Source organism: Oryctolagus cuniculus, chromosome 10 (genome assembly GCF_964237555.1).
Source record: "Oryctolagus cuniculus chromosome 10, mOryCun1.1, whole genome shotgun sequence".
Taxonomy (NCBI): Eukaryota; Metazoa; Chordata; class Mammalia; order Lagomorpha; family Leporidae; genus Oryctolagus; species Oryctolagus cuniculus.
This window is the reverse complement of record NC_091441.1, coordinates 114,157,838-114,177,993: the sequence shown is the minus strand read 5'-3', so window position 1 is coordinate 114,177,993 and position 20,156 is coordinate 114,157,838. Positions and strand designations below refer to the sequence as shown.

Genomic DNA, 20,156 nt, shown 5'->3' with positions numbered 1-20,156 from the left:
CTTGGTGTTCCTGCCTTACATCTTTACTATCTAAATCATCTATGGAGACTCTCTTTGGACAACTTATTTCCTAGGGTGCTGTTTGCATGATCAGTAAGGTTTTTTTCTAGTCCTAGAATTAATTCTGAGATGGTCTACACTGCTAGCATACTCTTTGGAATTCCTCTCCTTTATTGAAGATCAATAAACAGTAGAAAAATTTTTGGGAGAAACTGATAAGGTCCACAATGAATGAATTTAATTTTTTTTGGTAAATATGCATTTTAAATCTTTATAAAGAGGTAATCATCCAAGCTTATAAAAAATAATATATGTTAACGTTTGAAATAGTCACAATTTATGACTTTGAAAACAATGAAGTTGTCTTCAATTACTCCCTCATAGATACTAGAGATTTTTTTAAGATTTACTTACACAGAGAGGAGGAGAGGCAGATAGACAGATAGAGGGAGAGGGAGGGAGGAAGGGAGAGAGAGAGGTGTTTTCCATCCACTGGTTCACTCTTCAATTGGCAGTGCCGATCCAAAGCCAGGAGCCTTCCTCTGGGTTTCCCATGTGGGTGCAGGGGCCCAAGGACTTGGGCCATCTTCCACTGCTTTCCCAGGCCATAGCAGAGAGCTGGATCAGAAGTGGAGCAGCTAGGTCTCAAATCAGTGCCCATATGGGATGCGGCACCATAGGTGGCAGCTTTACTAGCTATGTCATAGTGCCGGCCCCTCTTTATGTTTTTAATGAAGGAATACAGATAGTCCTGAAGGATCTGAAGGAGTGTTATATTATGAAAACAAATTTTAAAAAAAGCACTAATCATCTGGAATAGAGCCACATTCTTGGTATTGATGCCCTGTGTAGTCCTTCTTCACTTGGTGACCTTGTACTTGTTCATGTGACTAGCTACAGCAGATGGAGTATTATCAAAAATGATGCTAGCAGAGACTTAGTAAGCACTTGAAAAGAGAGGATCATTCTGAATACTCCCTTTGGAATTCAGTTGCCATGCTACAGAAACACCCAACTAACCACAAAAGTAACAAGAACAGAAAAATGAAGACCTCTAGCCAAAAGCCACAGGTGAACTTTTGAGTCAACAGCTAATATAAGTTGCTAGCTAGCTCATGAGTGACGTTATCTGACCCTCCTGATCATCCCAACATCCTAGTCAACACAATGTACACCAAGAACCTAGTCCATCCACAATTTTTAAGACAACTAAAAAACTGCCACTTTAAGCCCTAAGGTTTTTTTTTTAAATCTTAATACTGCAAAACTAAAATTTTGGGTATGTGCACAATTCTAAGAATTTTAAAACATGCAGACTTATGAAAGCAGCAGAATACAGACAAGTACCAAAAGACCCCTTTATGTGGCCACATCTAATTCCATCAATAATCCCTATTTTTTTTATTGTATTTCATCTATTATTATTATTATTATTATTATTTTATTTACTCTAGAAGGTAGAGACATTTCTCATCTAACAGTTCATTCTCCAAATGCCCGCAACAATTAGGGGCAGAAGAAGCCAAGAGCCAGGAACTCCATTTGGGTCTCCCTCATGAGTGTTAGGGAACAAGTACTTGAGCCACCATCTGCTGCCTCCCAGGACACATATTAGCCGAAAGCTGGAATCAGGAACAGAGCTGGGACTTGAAGCCAGGTTCTTTGATATGGGAATGAGGAATCCCAAGCAGTATATTAACCACTATGCCAAATGCCTCCCCCTATTTTTCTGAAAATGTAATAAACAGAATTGTACAGTATACAACCTTCTCAGACTGATTTCTTTGACCAGCACAATGCCTTTTAAATGGATCCGGGATGTTGCAATGAATCAACAGTTCACTCCTTCTTATTGCTAAGGAGCAGTACATTGTATAAATGCACCACAGATTATCCATTTACCCACCTGAAGGACATTAGGGTGGTTCCTACTTTTTGACAATTAGGAATAGAGCTGATACAATCATTACTGTAAATGATGTCACAGGAGTGTTAAGCTTCCATTTCTCTAGGTTAAACTCCTAGTAAAGGATTTGCTGGGTCACATGGTCAGTGTACCTTAAGCTTAGAAATACTCTCCAAACTGTTTTCCAGACTGGCTGCACTATTTCCCTTGCCTACACATTGTTCTCTGCATCCTTGCAAAGATTTAGAATTGTCCGTATTTTTTAATTTAGCCACTCTAATAGTGGTATTTTATTATGGTTTTAATTGTATTTTCCTAACGGTTAACCATGCTGATCATATATATATTTATATAAATATATTTATATCATATATATATATATATATATATATATTTGAAAGGTGGGGGTCGGAGGAGGGAAAAAGATTAAGAGAAAAAGAGTGAGACATGTTTCACCCGCTGGCTCACTCCTGACATGCTTACAATATTCAGGGCTGGGCCAAGCTAAAGCTAGGAGCCAGAAACTCCATCAGGTCTTCCACACACTTTGAGCCACCACCTGCTATCTCCCAGGATGTGCATCATTAGCAAGATGTTGAACAGCAAGTAGGGGTACAACCTGATCCCAGGTAGGCACTCTGAAATGGGATGTGGGTATGCCAAGCAGTGGTTTATCCTGTTGTACCTCAACACTCACCCCTTCTTATATATTTTTATTTGCAATTGTATATTCTGCTTGGAATAAGGGTCTGTTTAAGACATCTGATCATATTTTAAAACTTTTAAACTTTGACTGTTTTTTTCTATCATCTAAGTCTTTTGCTGGATACGTGATTTGTGAATTTTTCTCTCAAGTCGTAGCATGGCTTTTCATTCTCATAAAAGTTATCTTTTATTAAGACTTTCTAGAAGTTTCAGAATTTCACATTTTACATACCTAATTTTTACTTTGTGTTAATTTTCGCATAAGTTACGAAAGGTTCACATTTTTGCACATGAATTTCCATCACTTTCCTTTGTTTTTGAAATCACTATCCTTTCTCCATTGAACTGCTTTTTTAATTGTCAAATATGAATTGGGAATATTTATTTGAGTCTGTTTCTGAATGTTTTATTCTGTCGCATTAATCTATGTGTGTACTCTTTTGCCAATATGATGAAATATTGAAGTCCTATGGTGAGGCTGACGATTTGGTAGAATAATTAACTTTATTCTTTAATATCAAATTTAATTTAAAGAAAAAAAATCATGCATTGTCTACATGAATACAATGGAGCAAATCGATTCCAGAAACAGTTCTGCATCTCTGTGACCACACTGGCAGGCAATACTGGGGAAAAATGAAACCACCATTTAGCTTAAGTGGTTCTAAGTTACTTGCAAATCAACTCATTTCAGGAGTGGAAAAATCTGTGGGGCATTTCTCAAATCAAACTGTATGCTAATTTCTCCTGTGAATGCCCTGTCCCTTTAAACGGAGGGGCAAATAGCACAACACAGTCTCCCCAATCAAAGAGCATCAGGAGGTTCCGTTTTGTTGATTTATGTATCTCTTCATGTTTCTTCTTCAATTCCTACAGTAGTCACTGTTTCTTCCACATCTCTCAGTATCATATTCAAATGCTGATCAAAAGCATGTAATCTACCTCAAGGCTCTCGGTCATGTCTCATTTTCACATGAATTTATTCATCCAGGCTGAGCCTGATGAGACCCAGCAGCTCCTCTACAGTATTGGTAGTTTGCTGCAGGCCCACGTCATCTGCCATGTTTCAAACACTATTTTTTTTTCAAAGATTTATTTATTTCTTTGAAAGGCAGTTAGTTACAGGGAGGTGGAGGCAGAGGCGCAGGTGGGGGGGGGAGGGAGGGAGGGAGGGAGGTCTTCTAGAGAAAGATAGAGAGAGAGAGAAAGAGAGGTCTTTTATCCACTGGTTCACTCCCCAAATAGCCAAAAGGGCTGGAGCTGTGCAGATCCAAAGCTAGAAGCTTCTTCAGGGTCTCCCACTTGGGTGCAGAGGTCCAAGCATCTGCGCCATCTCTACTTCTTTCACAGGCCAAAGCAAAGACCTGGATCAGAAATGGAGCAGTTGGGACTCAAACTGGAGCCCAGATGGGATGCTGGCACTGCAGGGGGTGGCTTTACCTGCCGTGGCACAACGCTGGCCCCTATTCTTCTTTTCTAATATTGGTTCCTTTGCTTTTCTATATACACTGGAGAGTACACTTGCCTATATCCATAAAAGTTCCTGCTGAGATTTCAGATTGGAATTGTGGTAAACTAAGGATCAACAAGGAAGAAATGACATTTTCACATTGTCACTTTTTGCTGAGTGTTCCAGTCCCTGAAGATAGTGTCTCTCTCCACTTAGATCTTCTTTCATGTCTTTCATAGTATTTCACAGTTCTGGCACAAAGATTCTGCACATGGCTTTTAGGTTTTAGTTTTTCCCTTGTTGCTTTTATAAATGGTACTTCTTGTTGAATAGATGGGGGAGAAAATTTTCAATTATTCATTACAAGTATACAGGAACAACTGGTTTGTATAGAATGGCAATCTATCATAGCTAAATTTACTTATTAGTTCTAGAAGGTTTTTTAAGTGTTTGTGTGTGTGTGTGTTCCCTCCTCTTGTTTTCTGGAACAACTGTATAAAATTAGCATGTTTCTAGTGTGTGTGTGGTAGGATTTGCAAATGTAGCCAGAGAATTTTTCTCCAGAATATTTTTACTACTTATTTAACTTCTGCAATGGTTATAGAACTACTCAAGTTATCCATTTCATTTTAGGTGAGTCTGGTTGCTTAAGAATTTGATCCACTTCATCTAAGCATTGATTCCCATGTAGAGTTGTTCCTAGCAGATCCATATTACCCTTCTGACATCTGTGGGCTCTGTGGATAAAATCCCCTTTCATTCTGGATAGTGGTGAATTGTGTCTTCTCTTTTTTTGTGTGTTATCATTTCGCTCAAGAGTTATTCATCTGGGGCTCGCGTTGTGGTTTGTAGTTTAAGCTACAACTTGCAACACCAGCATCCAAATGGGTGCCAGTTTGAGTCTGGGCTGTTCCACGTCTGATCCAGGTCCCTATAAATACACCTGGGAAAGCAGTGGAGGAGGCCCAAGCGCTTGGGCCCTTGAACCCACACGGGAGACCCGGCTGAAGCTCCTGGCTTCACCTTGGTCCACCTCGGCTGTTATGGCCATTTGGGGAGTGAACCAGTGGATGGAAGACCTCTCTGTTTCTCCCTCTCTCTGTACCTCTGCCTTCTCAAATAAAATAATCTTAAAAAAGTTATTAATCTTTCCTGATATTGCCTATTTCATTTTCCCTGTTTGAAATTTCATCAGCTTCTGCTATTTTCTCCCTTCTATTTGCTTTGGGTTTATTTTATCCTTCTTTTTGTCTGCTTTGTTACAGCTGGTGCTTATATTACTTTTTTAAATTTTATTTATTTGAGAGGTAGAGTTACAGTGAGAGAGAGAAACAGAGAGAAAGGTTTTCCGTCGGTTCACTCCTCAAATGGCTGCAACGGTCGGCGCACCGCGCTGATCCGAAGCCAGGAGCCAGGTGCTTCCTCCTGGTCTCCCAAGTGGGTGCAGGGGCCTAAGGACTTGGGCCATCCTGCACTGCTCTCCCAGGCCACAGCAGAGAGCTGGACTGGAAGAGGAGCAGCCAGGACTAGAACCGGCGCCCATATGGGATGCTGGCGCTGCAGGTGGAGGATTAACCAAGTGAGCCACAGCGCCAGCCCCAATGCTTATATTACTGATCTGAAATCTTTTTTAATATAAGCATTTCATGTTATCAGTTTCTCTCCAAGTACTATGTTAGCTGTATCCAGCTACAAATTTTGATATGATACATTTTCATTTTCTTAAAATATTTTCTAACTCTTCTTGAGAGTTTTTCTAATTTAATGCAAGGATTATGTAGATGTGTGTGTATATGTTTATAGATTAACTCTGTGATTTTATTTTATTTTTTAAAGATTCATTTATTTTAGAGGAAGAGTTAGAGAGAGAGAGAGAGGGAGGGAAAGGTCATCAATCTGCTGGTTCACTCCCCAAATGGCTGCAAAGGTTGGAGTTGAGCAATCCAAAGCCAGGAGCTTCTCAAGGGTTTCCCACTTGGGTACAGGGGCCCATGCATTTGGGCCATCTTTCAGCTACTTCCTAGGCACATTAGCAGGGTGCTGGATCAGAAGTGGAGCAATGAGGACTCAAACTGGTGTCCATATGGAATGCTGGTGCTGCAGGCAACGGCTTAACCTACTACGCCACAGCACCAGCCCTGAGGTTTTTTTTTGGGGGGGTGGAGGGTGGGGCTGGGATTTATTTATTTATTTAAAAGGCAGAGATAGATAAAGAATCTTCCATCAGTTGATTTACTCTCCAAATGGCTGCTATGGCCAGGACTGGGCCGGTGGGAACCAGAAGCCAGGAAATCCATCTGGGTCTCCTCCGCTGCTTTTTCAGGCACATTAGCAGGGAACAGTATGGGAAGAGGAGCAAGCAGCTGGGTCTCAGACTGGCGCCCATAAGGGGTGCCAGTACTGCAGGCAGCGGCTTTACCCACTATACCACAGTGCCAGCCCCCTGTGATGTGCTTTAAAATTTTAAATTGTTTGGGTATTTTCCTGTTACCTTTATGTCATGTTCTCAGAGGACATACTTTATATCCTTTTTTGATTCTTTTATAATAATTTCAGGGCAGCTTTATGCTATATGATATAATTGATTTCGATGAATTCTTCATGGACATTTCACATATTTTTCCATTGTTTGAAATGTTCCATAATCCAGTTAGTAGAAGGTTTATTTAGTTCTTTATCCTTGCTTATTTCCTGGCTAATGAGTTCCATGAATCACTGAACAAGAAGTCTTAAGATCTGTATTATTGGGACTGCTTTTGCTTTCTGGTTCTGTCACTTTTTCTTCATGTATTCTGAAGCTCTGTTCCCAATTAGAGCATTTAATGTTATATACAAACAAAGTTTTAGTATGGTTGTCTTCTTGGTGAATTAGCCCTTTTATCCTTTTTGTCACTGTCCCAGAAGTCTAGTTTTCTCTTGCTGTTTTAAATTTTTTTTTTCCTGATTAGGTAACTGCCAGTTTGTCTTCATATTTACTACTTACTGTGTCATCTCCATTATTGATCACATACAGTGACTACTTTTTATTCTAGGTTTTAGTCCTAAAATGCCCATTTGGCTCTTCATATCTTTAATTTCTTTTCTGAGATGCTGTGTCTTTCTATTCATTTCTAGAGTTTTTATCCTTTACCTGTTAAAACATTTTTTAAAAATTATCTTTAAAAAAAGTTTATTTAAAAGGAAGAGTGTCAGGAAGAGAAGGAGACAGATTATCTTCCATTCTGATTCACTCTCCAAATGGCTGGGCTGAAGCCAGGAGCCAGGAACTCCATCCAGGTCTCCCATATAGGTGGCAGGACCCATCACTGGCTGACTTCCCTCGCACATCTGCAGGGAGCTGGAGAGGAAGCAGAGTAGCCAGGCCTTGAATCAGCACTCTGATATAGGAACCCAGTGTTGTAAACAGCAGTTTGACTAGCTGTGCTACAACACCAACCCCTGAAACAAGTTATAACAGCTGTGCTGGTGTGTTTATCTGATACTGCTAATATATGTGCTATTTTGGCATTGGCATCTCTTGACCGACTTTTTCCAGGTGAACTGATTTTTTTTTTGTTTGTTTTCATATGCCAAATATTTTTTTATTGAAACCAAGACATTCTGAATATTGTTATGAGATCCTAGATCATCTTTTTTTATTTTTTATTTTTATTTTATTTTTATTTTTTTGACAGGCAGAGTGGACAGTGAGAGAGAGAGACAGAGAGAAAGGTCTTCCTTTGCCGTTGGTTCACCCTCCAATGGCCGCCGCGGCCGGCGCGCTGCGGCCGGCGCACCGCGCTGATCCGATGGCAGGAGCCAGGAGCCAGGTGCTTTTCCTGGTCTCCCATGGGGTGCAGGGCCCAAGCACCTGGGCCATCCTCCACTGCACTCCCTGGCCACAGCAGAGAGCTGGCCTGGAAGAGGGGCAACCGGGACAGAATCCGACTAGAACCCGGTGTGCCGGCGCCGCTAGGTGGAGGATTAGCCTAGTGAGCCGCGGCGCCGGCCAGATCCTAGATCATCTTAACGCGTACAAAAAATATTGATAGTTTTCATTCAGTATGCCAACAACCCAGATGTCCAAAGGCTATACTTTCCCACCAGCCTTCTCTAGGCTGTGGCTCCAGTGTTTTCAGTCTTTTCTGGCTCTCTGAATCTGTCTCACGTGTGCACCACCCTGCTGCCAGCCTGTGGCCTGGCAGTGGCTGAAGCCATGCTTCATCTCTAGCTATGCTGTCTAGGGTCCTATTTCTGCATGCACAGTGCACGGGTAAGCCAGATGAGCATGATTAAATTTAAAGTTTATTTCCCCAGTCTCCCTCTTCCAGTCTAGGTCAGTGGGGTTCTCCTTTCTCACTATCTAGTTGAAAAGCTGAGCATTTATTTAGTATGTTTTCTCATTCAAGTTCCATGACACATCTGTGCCTGCAGGCAAGCAGATTAAGAGAAAGAAAAACAAAAATCAACTGGGGTATATTCTACCGCCTTGGACTAATACTACCAGTCAGAGAGAACTGTTCCCTGCTCTCAGTTTTAGGTTCCTGCTAAATGCCAATCTTCTGTCACTTAGGCACTGCTTGAGCTCACAGTATAAGAAAACAAATATGAGAAAAATACACTAATGCCTACTTCTGAGCTTTAGGCTATGTTGAGCTGAAGCCAGGGGACATGGCGGGTGGGGCGGGGAAGGGCAATGACCAACTCAATCCTGATTTAGTAGTTTATAAAAACCGCTCTTTATTCCCAATTCACCTGGTACAATACACCTTTCAGGAGTTCTCAAATAGCTTTTGTTTGCCAGGTGGTAGAGCTGAATTCACTGGAAGAGACAGTGTGAAGGGTTTTTGCTCCATCTTACCAATAATACAATTTTAAGACACTAACTTTTGAAGTGGTTCATTAGATAGCCAAGAGTTAATTGGAATACGATCTAACTCAAGATGCAATCATTTAACTGTCATGCACATGTGACAACACATTCTTTGTATCTTTTATCTAGAAAACTCCCCAGAAAATTGTAAGGTAGCTGTGACTAGGTCAGCGGTCGAGTATTCTCTGCATTTTCACCTTGGCTCCTAAGAAACAGATTCAGTTTCATCTGTGTAGCAACCAAAATAGCAAGGAAAACCGTGGAAACCTCTTACTTGGTGGATGTGAGTTTATTCTGCTGTCAGCTATAATTTGTTAAGAAAAGTTCTGACATCTCATTCTTTCATGCCCTGAATAATGTATCACAAGAGATAATATAATCATGGGAGGAAATTGGAATGACAAGGATAAATTTGGAAAGTGAAAATGTCCTACAGGGGAAAAAAAATTTCTCCCAGTTATTCTAGTACAGATTTGCTTGAAAACAGTATTTCATCAGTAAGCAGCATTTCATTCAGATTAGGCTAACCAAGCTACTTTTTAAAAAAGATTCATTTACTTACCTACTTATTTGAAACGGGGTGCGAGGTGGGGGCGACAGAAAGAGACATCTTCCATCAGCTGATTCACTTCCCAAATGGCTCTAACAGTAAGGACTGGACCAGGCTTAAATCAGAAGCCCAGAACTCCATCTGGATCTCCCATGTGGGTGGCAGGGGCTCAAGCAGTTAGGTCATCTTCCTTTGCTTTCCTAGGCACTTAGGGGATGTCAGTGTCACAACTGGTGGCTTATAACCTGCTGCATGATAATGCTGGCCTCTGACTATATAATTAAGCAATGGTTTCCTTGAAGGAAAAAAAATCTAGAATATTAATGAACTCCAATAGCTTCCATAAGCTTTGCTCAACAAAAGCAAATCCCTATGAAGAAGCTAACTGTGTAGACACCATTTCACACCCACAGGCAGACAAAATTTGGAAAGTCTGTAAACACATAGGTAAAAAAAAAGACCTTTCCAGACACTAAGGATGGGAGTTAAAGTTCCTACGATCATTACAGACAGTAATTTGTCCATATTTAGTTACAACTGAAGATGAATATACCTTATAACTCAGTGATTGCATACAGCAACTCTCATATATTCCCATAAGACATGTGCAAGAGTACTCACTACTGCACTGTTTATGAAAAAATGAGATACTGCAAACAATTCATCTCTTAACAGGAAAATCAAGCTATAAATTGTAGTTTATTCACAGAATTTTGCATAACAGTTAAAATAAGTAGATTAGAACTATGTATATCAACATGAATAAATTTCAAAAGCATGATGTTCCATGAAAACAAGTTATACCAATTTTATAGAAATTTGCCTAAAATGTAAAATAATAATTTACATAACATTTAAAACTCCGTAAAATAATACTCTATTGCTTACATCATATACGACTACAGTCATGAATTATGGCATTTTGGTCAGCAATGGCTCAAACATATTTCTGGATCCACAAGATTATAATGGAGGTAAAAATTCCTATTGCCTAGTGATGTCATAGCCATAATTTTGTCGCAATAGGTACTATTCACATGTTTGTGAAGATACAAGTATAAACAAGCCTATACACTGCCAATCATATAAAAGTATAGCATATACAATTATGTATGGTGCCGAACTATTGATAATGGTAATAAATGAGAATATTACTGGTTTATGTATTTTACTATGCTATATTATTTCAGGGTATACTGCTCCTACTTATTAAAAAGAGTTAACTCAGGTCCTTTATGAGGTACCCACAAGAATGCATTATTAATCATGAGATGGCAGCAGCACACGTGTTATTTTCCCTGAAGACATTCCAGTAGGACAAAATGAGGTGACAGAATAGAGTGATAGTCATGATGCTGACCCTGTGTAGGCCTAGGTTACAGCATGTGATTATGTCTTAGTTTTTAAAAATAACTTTTTAAAAAAAAAGAAAAAAGGGGCCGGCGCTGTGGCGCAGTGGGTTAAGGCTGTGGCCTGCAGCGCCGGCATCCCATATGGGTGCTGGTTTGAGTCCCAGTTGCTCCACTTCCGATCCAGCTCTATGCTATGGCCTGGGAAAGCAGTAGAAGATGGCCCAAGTCTTTGGGCACCTGTACCCATGTGGGAGACCCGGAAGAAGCTCCTGGCTCCTGGCTTTGGATTGGCGCAGCTCCGGCCATTGCGGTCATTTGGGGAGTGAACCAGCGAAGGGAAGACCTGTTTCTCTCTCTGGCTCTACCTTGCTCTGTAACTCTGTCTTTCAAATAAATAAAATAAATATTTTAAAGAAAAAAAAAAACAGAAAAAGGCTTATAGAATAAGACTATCAAGAAATAAAAATATTTTTGTATAGCTGCACAATTGTTTTTTAAGCTAAATGTTACCACAAGAGTCAAAAAGGTAAAAAAAAAAAAAAAAAAAAAAAGAAAGTTTTTATAAATCACACAAGTTACAATGAGCTAATGTTAATTACTGAATAAAAGATTTTTAGGAAATTTGTGTAGTCTAAGTGGGTAGTGTTTATATAGACTACAGTAGTGGACATTATCTTAGACCTTCAAATTCACTCACCACTCACTGACTCATCCCGAGTAATCCTCTGCCGGAAGCTACAATCACAGTACTAAGTATCCTATATGGGTCTACTTTTTCTTTTTTACACTCTATTATTATTGTACCTTTTCTAGGTTTAGACACACAGATTCTTACTGTGCAATAATTGCCTGTAGTATGCAGTACAATATGCTGTACATTCCTGTGGAGCTTTGCCACGTAGTCTATGTGTGTAGAGGGTTTGTGCAAGTACATCTACATTTGTGTAAGGACACTCGCTATGTCTGCACAATGATGAATCTTGTATCTGAGAAATATCCCCGTTGCCCAGGCTCTTTGTTTTACTCCTCCCCAGCTTACTAAACACAGACACACCTGCACCCAGCACCCAGCTCTCCAGGGTTTCTCAGCTGCTCCTTCTCCTCAGTCCCAGCCCTGCTGTTTCTAAGAAGCAGAGGAGCGCCAATGAAGACAGCTTAGAGCTTCAACTGCTTCAGAATGTCTTTCCTATTCATACTTCCCTCTGAGATGAGTTTTCCTACTAAGTCTCAATGCATTTCAAAACAGAAATCAAAAGTTTGTTAATCAGAATTAGAGTTCAAAGTTCTTTGCTTCCCCTGTGCCAACTGACGACAGCTCCAACAGCTGAAACTCCATCACAGAGAAGCAGTCCACTGCTTGGTAACTCAGAAGCAACAGTAGCAGGGTAACAAATAAAGCTTGAACTTTACACATGTCAAAAAGGCAAAGGGCACAGAGTAAGTCAGGGAATAAAAACTATCTTGTTTGGGGCCGGTGCTATGGCACAGTGGGTAACGCCACCGCCTGCACTGCTGGCATCCCATATAGGCACTGGTTCAAGTCCCCACTGCTGTACTTCTGATCCAGCTCTCTGCTATGGCCTGGGAAAGCAATGGAAGGTGGCCCAAGTGCTTGGGCTCCTGCACCTGCGTGGGAGACCTGGAAGAAGCTCCTGGCTCCTGGCTTTGAATCAGCCCAGCTCTGGCCGAATCAGTGGATGGAAGACCACCCCCCCCACCTCTCTCTGCCTCTGCCTTTCAAATAAATAAATAAATCTTAAAAAAAAAAAAACCCTGTCTTGTTCTTTTCTAGTATTTATTCTTTTTCTAGCATGACAACTAGGCTTTTATTCCCAAATAATGTTTCCCAACTCAGGGGAGTTCTCAACTAATCACAGCAGGGATGAGAAGCCTGCAAAAATTACTAAACAATTTGTACATGTATTGAGTTGTCACATGGCACCCCATAAATACAAACAATTATCATGTGGCAATAAAAAATAAAGCATGTCAATAAAAATTACTCCAAGGCAGAATCAACCAAGAAAAATAATAGGGGCTGGTGTTATGGCATAGTGGGTGAAAAAGCCACTGCCTGTGAGACTAGCATCCCATATGGGTGCCGGTTCAGACCTGCCTGCTCCACTTCCAATCCAGCTCCCTGCTCACAAGCTTGAGAGAACAGCAGAGCAGGGCCCAAGAGCTTGGGCCTCTGCACACACATGGGAGATGTGGAAGAAGTTCCCGACTCCTGGCTTCAGTCTGGCCCAGTCCCAGCCATTGTGGCCATGTGGGGAGTGAACCAGGGGAAAGATGCTCTCTCTCTGTGCACGTGTGTGTTGTGTGTGTATGTCTTCCTCTTTCTAACTCTTTCAAATAAATAATCTTTAAAAAAAAATAAAGACACTTTCAAGGAATCACAATCAATCATTATGAAGCACACAAAAGACACTTAGCTCCACTATCATCTAGAAGCTAACAAGCTTTTTATCACCGGAGTGAGAAAAGTCTTCAGAGAGCTGGAATATGAGAATCAAACGATCTCCTCACAGTTCAAAGCAAAGTGTATCCATGTCCACCAACTGCAGTGTTTTTCGGCTTCCTGTACTTACCTCAGCTCCCCACTGTAAGTTCATTACCTCACTGGTCATCTGTCCTCCAACTCTTCAACAAAAATCTCAGATACCCACACACACAGCGGCAAACTAGGATATGACTGTGCTTCACAGCACCTAGCTGTCTGGAACTCAGTTAATAAAATGGGATATACCTTTGACCTTGTTAACATAGGGCACTATTCCACCTCACCTCTGAGATCACCATTCTTGGACTCGGCAACCTTTTGCAATTCTATTTTAAACTTTCATCCTTCAAGCCAAAGCCATGGTAGCATAAAGAAATCATGAAGAAATGGATTACAATTACTCTTTCATTACTACTGACTGTACACCTTTCATAACCAGTGAATATCAGTTTCTCTGTCATCAAAACAAAGATTCAGAATCCTGTGCAGAAGTGTTGAGTAGAGACAAATATATTACGAGCACCTTTTACAACTTATGGAAAGTGGAAATAAAAGTTAAGTTTGGTTTAGGGCCAAAAATTTTTTAAACTTATGCATAATTTCTTCCTAATATGCATTCTGTGTGAACTTTGTGACGGTCCCTCATGTTACCTGCCTTTATCACCACCACACTGAATACAGTCCTCCCTTGGAGCTGCTGCAGGTTAGGTTCTAGTGCCTCCTGTGAACACTGAATGCTGTAGATGCTCAAGTCTCTTCCATAAGATGGTCTAATATTGCATAGAACCTACACACATTCATGTGCATATACTTTAAATCATCTCCAAAGGCGGGTGTTTGGCCTAGTGATTAAGATGCTGCTTAGGGCACCTGCATGCCACACTGGACTGCCTGGGGTTTGAGTTCTGACACTACCTTTGGTTCCAGCTTCCTGCCAACGCCTACCCTGGGAGGCAGCAGTGACACATCAGATACTTGGGACCATGCTACCACATCAGAGAGACTTGGATTGAGTTCCTGGCTCCCAGCTTCAGCCTGGGCACTTGAGAAGTAAACCAGCAGATGGTTGATATGCCTCTCTGCCTTTCAGAATAAAAAAGAAATCATCTCCAGATGACTTAAAGTAACGAACATAAATACTACGTATATGCTTGTTACAAGGCTAGCATCTTGGTGCAGGCAGTTAAACAGCCACTCGCAACATCAACATCTCATCTCAGAGGGCTCGAGTTTGAATCTCACTCGGCTCCTCTCATTCCAATCCATCATGTACCTGGGAAGACAGTGGAAGGTGGCCCAAGTACTTAGGCACCTGCTACTCACATGGGAAACCAGGAGAGAGATGACAGAGTTCCTGGCTCCTAGATTCAGCCTGGCCCACACACCTGGCTGGTGTGGCCATTTGGGGAGTGAACCAGTCAGTGGAAGGTTCTCTCTCTCGCTCTCTCTCCCCTTCTCTTTCTACCTCCCTCGCTCTCCCTCTCCCTTTCAAATAAATAAAGTAATTAAAGAATAGTTGTTATATTCTCTTGGTTAGGGGATGACAAGGGAAAAATTGTACATGTTCAGTACAGATCAATTTGTTTTTAAGTAGTTTCAATTCACAGTTGGTTGCATCTGCATATACAGAACCGAAGGATACAGAGGCTCTTTATAAAATCCAAGGATACCTATGTGGTTTTTAATAAAAGTTTTCAAAATAATTAATTTGAGACCAACTCCGTTTTACCAAAGGGGAAGTGGAGGCTTGTACTGCAAATGGGAGGGCCTGAAATAAATGTCAGCCACTATTCTCAAAGTTAAGGGACTTACCCATGGCCACTCCTTAATGAAGTTTAGGTTGCAACTAAGGACTTCCTGACTCTGCACCAACAGTTGCTACTTCTCTGACATTCAGTTAATTGTCTCTAACTTTGTGCTTCTGTGTTTATTTGGAGGAAATAAAATTATAAATTACATTCTTTACATTCTCTCTTAACTTTTTTTTCTTTATTGACTTTATTTTATAAATTTATTGTTATTTTACTTAAAAAAAAAAAAGACTGATTGATTTATTTGAATGGTAGAGTTACAGAGGGAGAGGCAGAGGCAAAGAAATCTTTCACCTGCTGGTTCACTCCCCAGATAGCCACAATGGCTGGTGGGGATGTGATGCAGCCTCCTTAACAAATGTCCCAGCATTTCCTTCAATGATTAAACAGAGTTACTATATGATCCAGCACTTCTACCCCTACATGTTTATCTATGAGAAATAAAAGCATATGTCCACACAAAAAACTTGTATACAGATATTCAAACAGCAGTATTCATCATTTTCAAAAACTAGAAATAACTTAAATGCCCATCAATCAATAATGGATGAAATGTGATATATTCATATAATACATTATCTGGCAATAAAAGGAAAAAAAATACACTTCCAACAATGGATGGACCGTGACAACAGTGTGCTCAATTAAAGAAGTCAGTCACAAAGGACTGCATTTTGTATTTTTCCAGAAAGGACTATCCATTGTATTGGCACGATTTAAATAAAATGCTAAAATAGGCAGGTCTATAATATAGAAAAAGTAGTTTATCAAATGCCCAGGGCTAGAATAGGCAGATTAGGCAGTGATAGTTAAGGGGTGTCCAGCTTTTTTCTGTGGTAATAAAAAGGTTCTAAAGTTGTAGTGATAGCTGCACAATTCTATAAAAACACTAAAAATCATGCATTGACTATTTTCAATGGAAGCATTATATGGTATATGATTCTCCTAAACAACAAGTTGTTAAGGAAAAAGTCACTCCATGAAAGATTCTCAAACAGGACTTGTTTTCTCCTTAGAAGATTCAACTCTGAAGACCATTCAATACAGTTTTAAAGCACAGATGTACTTCAGGTCAGGTGGAATGACAAATATCTTAAAGAGTCCTAACCTAGGAGAGAAGGAAACGAAACTGAAAACCAGTTTTTGTGCCAGTTACTAGCATAGACAAGTCTCACTTAGATTTAGTTTTCTTCAAAGCTTCTTATGAAAAAATTCTTGGCTGAACCCTGTTTCTTAGAAAGATCACTTTGTAATTTTTATAAATTTCAGTTAATGATCATTTGAGAATTCTAGGGGAATTGGGATAAGGGATAAGGGAGTAATTAAACATTCCTACAAAACCCATCTATAGAAATGTGTTATCTGTACACTACAGTCAGTCTGTGGAATAAAGCAGCTACTCCTCTAACTAGGAGGTGGGTATACTACTGCTATTCTCAACTCAAAAAATAAAGCTGAGTTGCTAGTACTGCGGCGTACCAGGCAGAGCCACTGCCTGCAATGTCAGCATCCCATATCAGTGCCAGTCAGAGTGCTGGCTGCTCCACTTCCAATCCAGCTCCCTGCTAATTCATCTGGGAGAGTAGTGAAAGATGGTCCAAGTGCTTGGGCCCCTGAACACAAATGGAAGACCCAGATACAACTCCTGACTCCTGGCTTTGGCCTGGCCCAGTGCTGTCCATTGAGGCCATTGTAGGGGAGTGAACCAGCAGATGAAAGATCTCTCTCTCTCTCTCTGTCTCTACTTCTCTTGCTTTAACTCTTTCATATAAATAAATACTTTTTTTTTTTGAAAGGCAGAGTTGAGAGAGGCAGAGTTGGGGGGGGGGGGGGAGTAGGTCTTCCATCCTCTGGTTCACTCCCCAGATGGCTGCAACAGCCAGAGCTGAACCAATCTGAAGTTTGGAGCCAGGAGCTTCCTCCAGGTCTCCCACGTGGGTGCAGGGGCCCAAGGATTTGGGCCATACTCCCGTGCTTTTCCAGGCCATAGCAGAAAGCTGGACAGGAAGTAGAGCAGACAGGACTTGAACCAGCACCTGTATGGGATGCTGGCACTGCAGGTGGTGGCTTTACCCTCTATGCCACAGCACCAGCCCCTAAATAAATAATTTTTTATGAAAAAAAAAAAAAATAAGCTGAGAATAAACTTGCTCAAGTTAACAACTGATAGGTAATAAAGAGGGGACACAAATCTAGGTTTCGCCACACATCAAAGTTTGTACTTTTTTTTTTATTTGACAAACAGAGTTAGACAGTCAGAGAGAAAGGTCTTCCTTTCGTTGGTAAACCCTCCAAATGGCCACTACGGCCGGAACTACGCCGATCCAAAGCCAGGAGCCAGGTGCCTCCTCCTGGTCTCCCATGCGGGTGCAGGGGCCCAAGCACTTGGGCCATCCTCCACTGCCTTCCCGGGCCACAGCAGAGGGCTGGACTGGAAGAGGAGCAACCGGGACTAGAACCTGGCGCCCACATGGGATGTCTGCGCTGCAGGCGGAGGATTGACCTAGTGAGCCACGGCGCCGGCCCCAAAAGTTTTTACTTTTAACTTAATTTTGTTAATCATTTATGGTAATATTAAGAATATTCACTACGGAGTGGGTGTCCCTGGGTAGTGGGTTATATTGCCGATCTGAGTCCCGGGCTAGTCGGCTTCTGATCCAGCTTCCTGCTAATGTGCCAGGAAAGACACAGCTTCAGCCTGGCCCAGCCCTCACTGTTGCAGCCACACAGGGAATGAAAGAGCAGATGGAAGATATGTCTCTCTCTTTCAAATAAATAAATAAATAAATTTGGGGAAAAAATCTTCCCACTATTACTTCACAAAAGGAAAAATTCACAGTTCACAAAGTTAACATCAATAGCATCCAATGACATAAAATTTCTTTGAAAACATGCACTGCCCTGCCCTGTGCTAAACAAAATTAAAGTAGATTTCAAGGTCCCACCCACCACTGTTGGAGGTGCTGCAAACTAACTGGAAGATTCTTTCATTCAGGAGTATGAAAAAGAAAAAAATATTTCCTTACAGTTTTAAACACACATTCACGTTTTTCAAAACTCACTCTTTTCTTTGGCTTATATGATGAGATTCTAAAACACTGTGTTGCCATATCCTGCACCAGCTCTAAATTTTCTCAGAATAACCCCAACAGCTTCTTAGCCACAATGCTGAAGCTGGGCCCCTGCAGTAAACGTTATGTCGAGAGCAGCTTCACATTCTTCTAAATCTGCTTGTTTCCACAAGAATCCTCCCTTTCAGAGCAAAAGCCCCATGGGAAATGCTGCCTGTCTACAGAAGTCACGTGTAGCCTCCAGGGCAATGTTGCCAGACACTGTGGACCCTGAGGATTTCACCGCCTCTCTCTCCATGCCACAGCACAAAGCGCCGCCTTGCTACCAAAGGAGAGAGGTAGAGCTCAACTTTCTATGTTTTTAAACTCCTGAAAGGAAAAGAAATTAAGTACACAGAGGAGAATTTTTTTTTTTTTTTTTTTTTGACAGGCAGAGTGGATAGTGAGAGAGAGAGAGACAGAGAGAAAGGTCTTCCTTTTGCCGTTGGTTCACCCTCCAATGGCCGCCGCGGCTGGTGCGCTGCGGCCGGCGCACCGTGCTGATCCGATGGCAGGAGCCAGGAGCCAGGTGCTTTTCCTGGTCTCCCCATGGGGTGCAGGGCCCAAGCACCTGGGCCATCCTCCACTGCACTCCCTGGCCACAGCAGAGGGCTGGCCTGGAAGAGGGGCAACCGGGACAGAATCCGGCGCCCCGACCGGGACTAGAACCCGGTGTGCCGGCGCCGCAAGGCGGAGGATTAGCCTAGTGAGCCATGGTGCCGGCCTCAGAGGAGAATTTTTTAAAAAAGATTTACCTATTTATTTGAAAGGCACAGTTACACACAGAGAGAAGGACAGAGAGAGACGCAGGGACAGAGAGCAAACTCTTCCATCTGCTGGTTCACTTCCCAAATGGTCACAACAGCTAGCACTGGGCCAGGCCAAAGCCAGGAGTCAAGAGCTTCTTCCGGGTTTCCCACATGGGTGGCAGGGGCCAAGAATTTAGGCCATCTTCTGTTGCTTTCCCAGGCACACTAGCAGAGACCTGGATTGGAAGTGGAGCAGCTGGGACTAAGTTGTAGGTGGCAGCTTAACCTGCTATGCCTCGCCAGTTCCCCACAGAGGAGATTTAATAACTATACATGTAACTTTAAAAACTAATCTAATTTTTAAAAAATGTCAACTGATGACTACTGTGTAATTTCAAGCCTTACAAACCCTGGTTCTAAACTTGATCCTGCTAGTAGACTTAACAGTGAGTCTCATTTATGCATTTACATAATTGGTGTTTTCCCATAAGGATACTGGGAGATTTAAAGGAATCCAATAATGTAATGCTAACATTCGTAAAAGAGAAAATGGGTCAGTACAGGGAATACAGTGGTAATTACATTATCACTAATTTTAAAATACACTAAGTCATACTAGTTTAACACTCCGCACTCAATCTCTTCATTTTCTTTTGAAGAATGTGGGTAAGGTTCTGTTGTACCCAATATTTTGTCACCAACACCCCATGCAATGCCCAAAGATAGACGCAGGCGCTTGGAGGTAACAGTATGAAAGACAGAACACCTGCTGCCTTAGGTAGCCTCTTGCAAGCTTTTGTAACCTTGGGCAAGTTTCTAAATCTGCGTTCTGGATTCCTGAGCAAAACAACAGGAATAATGTTTACTTTGTATCACTGTTGTGAGAATTAAATAAATCAATGTATGAGAGCACTTTTCTTCTAGGTAAATGAAAGGCATTCAATAAAATGTTAAGGGAAGAATAACCTAAAACTCATTTAATTCTGCAACACATCCTCCATTAATGGAGGCATCAGCAGGACTCCTAAAAATTAACTTTTAAAAAAAAGTCCCTTCCGTTAACTACCAACCCCCTTTTTTAGTCTATTTATTTATTTCAAAATCAGAAATGGGGGGTGGGAGCAGACGGGGGAGTTGAGCGTGCAGATATCAAGATGCTGGTTCACTT

The 20,156-nt window shown here is 41.4% G+C and overlaps 1 protein-coding gene and 1 pseudogene across 28 annotated transcripts in view; both read right to left on the bottom strand.

Moving 5' to 3' along the window:
• Positions 1-20,156, bottom strand: part of TMCC1 (transmembrane and coiled-coil domain family 1) — a 246,548-nt gene that overhangs the window by 68,646 nt on the left and 157,746 nt on the right. The window contains exon 1 of one of the 28 annotated variants that reach the window (XM_051851758.2): positions 9,476-18,585. The exons of the other annotated variants lie outside the window; for them this stretch is intronic. The gene's annotated coding sequence lies outside the window, so the exon portion shown is untranslated. Of the gene's footprint in view, positions 1-9,475; positions 18,586-20,156 lie in introns of those variants that run through there. 28 annotated transcript variants of the gene reach the window in all.
• Positions 2,195-9,468, bottom strand: LOC127492351 (U6 snRNA-associated Sm-like protein LSm3 pseudogene; annotated as a pseudogene).